General features: G+C 37.3%; 1 pseudogene; it reads left to right on the forward strand.

The window, feature by feature from the left end:
* The first annotated feature begins 241 nt into the window (after positions 1-241).
* LOC114049439 lies at positions 242-1,821 on the forward strand (annotated as a pseudogene).
* The last annotated feature ends 3,304 nt before the right edge of the window (positions 1,822-5,125 follow it).

The following is a 5,125-nucleotide window of genomic DNA, read 5'->3' on the forward strand; positions in this document are numbered from 1 at the left end:
CCCAGCAGCCTCCTGTATTTCTGCTGTAGATAACCACATCCCTCTTTAAAAATTCCACCTAAGAAGAGAAGACATTTTACCCGACTCTTTGGGCCATTATCTCATAGGAAAATTTCTGACCAGGCATACAACTATCTACAGAGCCTAGGAGAAGTGCTTTATAGAGAGCAGTTCGATTTCAACACTGTGCCACCTTGGGAACCAAGCTGATGATCGGAGGGTTCCATTTCTTAACTTGTCAATGGAGGTCTCCACTTCAGAAATTCAAGACCTATATTCATCCAGCTTGGTGTCAAGTGGGCTGTTGCTGCCAGAATTATCTAGTGATTATTTGAGAGATGTATCAGTTTCTTCTGATGTGCAATCAACCATAGAAGTCTTTGTAGCAGTTTGTTGCATATTCTAATGACTCAAATGTAAGGCTTGGTGGCCCATTTTCTTGTTTTTCCTGGTTTATGACTTTCAGCTTTGTGGAATATGGCTGAGATAAAAGGATCGAAGATGTAAACTACTCTGTTGGCTGGTTGGATGAAGGAACATATCTTAGAAATGTTACTGATAACTGTATCTATGAACACATCCTAACAGGAAAAAACGCATTTTTTTTTTGTTGGAGATCTTGGAAAAAATGTGAAGTAACAGTCAGTGGCAGAATATTGTGGCTCAAATAAAGCCATTCTACACAGTAAAATGCAACCTGGCTCCAGCTGTTCTATAGATTTTAGCAACTCTTGGAACTGGATTTGCAGCAAAAATGAAATGGCATTGGTGCACGAATGGGTGTTTCTCCTGAAAACATCATTGATACAAGTCCATGTAAGCAATCTTCTCAGACAAAGTATACAGCAAAAACTGGGGTTAACATCATGTCAGGTGACAATGAAACTGAATTGAAGAAAATTGTACATAATCATCCAAATGCTAAGCTCTTATTACACATTGCAACAGAAGATATTAGCAGAGATGAAGAGAGTAACACAAAGTTAGGCACCATGCTGAAGAATTGTAGGCACCCATTGGAATGTGCTAAGAAACTTGATGTCCAAATAGTTGGTGTTAAGTTTCACATTTCAAGCTCTTGCAAAGAACCTCGTATATATTCATGCTTAATCTGATGCCCGATGTATGTTTGATATGGCTGGAGAATTTAACTTTAAGATGACCATATTGAACATTGGCGGATGCTTCCCAGGTAGTGAATTTCAGTTGCAAGAGGTTAATCATGTTGTCAGCCCATTGTTGGATGTCTATTTTCCTGAAGGATCTGGCATTAAGGTCATTTCAGAACCTGGAAGCTACCATGTATCTTCTGTGTTCATGTTAACAGTTAATACCATTGCAAAGAAAGTTGTGGAAAATGATGTTTCCTCTGGTGTAGGAAAAACCGGGAGTAACAAACCAGCCTTTATGTATTACATGAATGATGGTGTTTATGGTTCTTCTGTAAGTAAATTGTCTGAGAACTTGAATACCATTCCAGAGGTTCACAGGAAATACAAGAAAGATACGCCCCTGTTCACAAGCAGCCTTTGGGGTCCATCTTGTGATAAGCTTGATCAAATTGTGGAAAACTGTCTTGTTCCTGAGCTGAACATGGGAGATTGGCTGATCTTTGATAATATGGAAGCAGACACTCTCCATGATCCATCTGCTTTTAATGATTTTCAGAGGCCAAGTATTTATTACATGATGTCATTCAGTGATTGGTATGAGATGCAAAATGCTGGAATTACTTGAGACACAATAATGAAGAACTTCTTCTTTATGCCTTCTTGCATTCAGCTGAGCCAAGACGACAGCAGCTTTTCTACTGAAGCTTAAAACAGGCATTAACGTTTCCTTTTAGACCTGAACTTGCAATTTAAGCTTGTCTGGTCCACATTCCAGTGTGGAAGAAAAATTGAACAATCTTAACTATTCACTCTACAAAACTTGAAAGAAATTAATAATAATAGCTAATTGCGACCAGGCAAAACCAGCTTACAACTACAATTCTTCAGGGGGCGGTGGGAATTAGATAACATATGCAGATTTAAACTTACCAGTTGTCCAACCCCTAAGCATTTAAAACAAAATATGCAACAAATGACTTTCCGGAGATGGAAGCCCATTGCTTGGGTTCCCCATTATAAACCATTTAGACACAAGTACACAGTTTTTATACTAAGGATGCCTGTTAGAAAGTCTTGTGAAATTATTGTCTTTTGCCCAGATATATCAAATGTCAGTGGAAAACCAGTGTGACTTCATTTAGATATGTTTAGTGTATTTATTTTATTATTTTTTTTTTTAGGCAATTGGGGTTAAGTGACTTGCCCAGGGTCACACAGCTAGTAAGTGTCAAGTGTTTGGTCTGAGGCTAGATTTGAACTCAGGTCCTCCTGACTTCAGGGCCAGTGCTCTATTCACTGTGCCATTTAGCTGCCCAGTTTAGTGTATTTAAAATGTGTAAATTTGTGCTTTGAACTGTAGTGTAATAAGTGTAAATTTACATCAGAGTATTTGTTGTGTTTGACCTGATGTAACTGGTGTAGGATTGCAATAAAATTTTGTGTAGATTTTACTGTTTTTTCAGGTTAAAACTTTGGGAAAGGAGCCACTTAGCAAAGGTAGTTTTGAAATAGATGTGTATATGATTGTTTTGAAAATATTTTACTTTAGCCCATTATTTCAAGTTTAGTTTGGCAGTACTTTTTTTTTCAATTATTTAAGTTTTCAATCATTTAGGTAAAATAAGTTTGATAAATCATTGTGAATTTCAGATTCTTTACTGGAAAGCTGACATGTAGTTTGCAATGTTTATTAAACACAGTATGTTTCTTTAACAATTCTAACACCAAAAATGTTAAATCTGAAAGCCCAAAGTAATAAATAGACATCTGCATATAGATACAATGCATGTAGTACCTTAGACATACAATTACAAGTTTATTGGCTGAAATGGTAATTTATGCTAAATAACAGAGTAGGTTGGGGGAATAAATTGCAAATACTTATGCATATCAGTAAAAAGAAGGGCTATATTCATCTTCAAAAACCTTGATGCTCTTTTGCACTGGATATTTACATTTTTTAATTGCAGGAAAGCATACTATTAAGTTTTTCAACTGCAGTAATAATTACAAAAAAATTTTTAAGCTGTTCCCTTGACTCTTTTTTACTTTGAGTTGTTAGCATTATTCTTTTAATTCTTGTACTAATTTGATTTGGGTTTTTGTTTGTTTATTCTTAGCCTGACAGTGTTTAATCAGAATTTGTCAAGTTCAGTGTTAATGTTATTAATAATTTCAGCTTTCAGAATTGAAATAGTAATGAAACAAGGATCATTGTTCCCAACTGGTTTTTACACATGTTTCAAAGTAGAAAGAAATTGATCGTGATTTCCTCAGAATTTCAGCCTTTGAAACCAATAGGGTGCACTCATTGCTTGATACTTTGTGATTTAATGAATGCTTATTTGAACTTAATTTTGGGGCTACTAAAATGTAGGCTCCTAGCATGCTAGTGTGTCATCTTAATTATATTTGTGGGGATGGCCAAGGCTAAATATAGGGTTTTATGCAAAATTCCAAATCCTAAACTTACCATGCAACATCCTTAGAACTCAGAAAGTTGGAGGAATTGCTTCCCTACCTCCTTTACATATCATGCTTGTTTGTGGCCCAGAAATGCCTGCAGCTTTGAGCTTATTTGATCACATGGGATTGCTTCTAGGTTTCACAGCATATCGATTTTGCTATGAAGCCTGCAGAAGATTTGTCTTATGCAAAAATGAAAATGGCTCAGAGCTGTATGTATCACCTTTGCAAATGATATGGTAGTAACTGCAGATGTCTGTATTGTATTTGAAGACTTTGCCATAAAAATTGAAGTTTTGAATCTATGTATTTCAATTTGATATGCTAAAAAGTACTGAATTATTGTTACTATCCTTTCTGGTTACAATATTGTAATCTCTCTCTCTCTTTTTTTTTTAGGCAATTGGGGTTAAGTGATTTGCCCAGGGTCACACAGCTAGAAAATGTCAAGTGTTTGGTCTGAGGTCATATTTGAACTCAGGTCCTCCCGACTTCAGGGCCGTTGCTCTAGCCACTGCACCACCTAGCTGCCCCCACAATATTGTAATCTCAATCCAGAATTTAACCGAATATGAATTCTGTGATTTCTATAGAGTAAATTGAATTCTTAAGGTAAAAAAAAATTCTTCAAGGTTTTTAAATCCCTTAGGGGAGGGAATCTCCTGAGTTATTATATTGCCAATTATTGTCAAATTATCACACTGAACACAAATAGCACCCCCAAGACAGACAAAAGCTGCATTTTTCCCAATAGAATGGTTACCTTCAGTTTGGAAGAAGAATGAACCCCCAAAACTGTAGAATAGAGGGAAAAGTCAGGTCTGTGCTGCAGTCCTCCACAGAGAAGCCTCTGCCCCTCCTTCAGGGGTAGAGATAAGATTTCATCTAGAACACTCAAGGGGGAGATTTGGGCTCCCCAAAGAGACTGTTTTCAGGGACCAGCCTCTTTCTCCTGATCCCTGAGCCCCCAAAGTTGTGGTGATAGAAATTAATAAAGGTAGAGTAGACTGAGTGTAAGTAAAGTGAATTTTAGTGTGTGTAAAGAGGATTTTATTATTCCTTTTTAGATAATAGTTCCAGGATCCTAAATAATATTTCCCACTAATTATGGTGGAAAACAACTTCTATCACGCAGTCACAAGGAGAGACATAACGTATGCTTGCACTGTGCTAGGTCATGACGATATTGCTAAAGTTAACCTGTGAGGCTATTGTTGGCAATATGCCTTTTTTGTCTGTTGCCTTGTAAAGCAAGTGGGCACTGACCCCATTGAGGGGTTTGGGTAATGCATAGAGGAACGCATGTACCTGCCTTGATCGGCCCCCATCTAGACTTGGGGGAAATCTGTTTGCTTCAACCAGCGCCCACTCCTACCATTCACGCCCCACCCTGCGAGAATTGTGATTAGCGAATGCTGTAGGAGTTGATGCTCCCATTATCAGCAACCCTTTTGAGAAGACTAGATTAGAATAAGTAAGCTTATTTAACTCCTCCGAAGTTGTCTTCCTGTTTGACCAGATAAAAAGTGAGCCTGTGCTGAAACCCT

Source organism: Vombatus ursinus, unplaced genomic scaffold, assembly GCF_900497805.2.
Source record: "Vombatus ursinus unplaced genomic scaffold, bare-nosed wombat genome assembly UNPS02014798.1, whole genome shotgun sequence".
Classification (NCBI taxonomy): Eukaryota; Metazoa; Chordata; class Mammalia; order Diprotodontia; family Vombatidae; genus Vombatus; species Vombatus ursinus.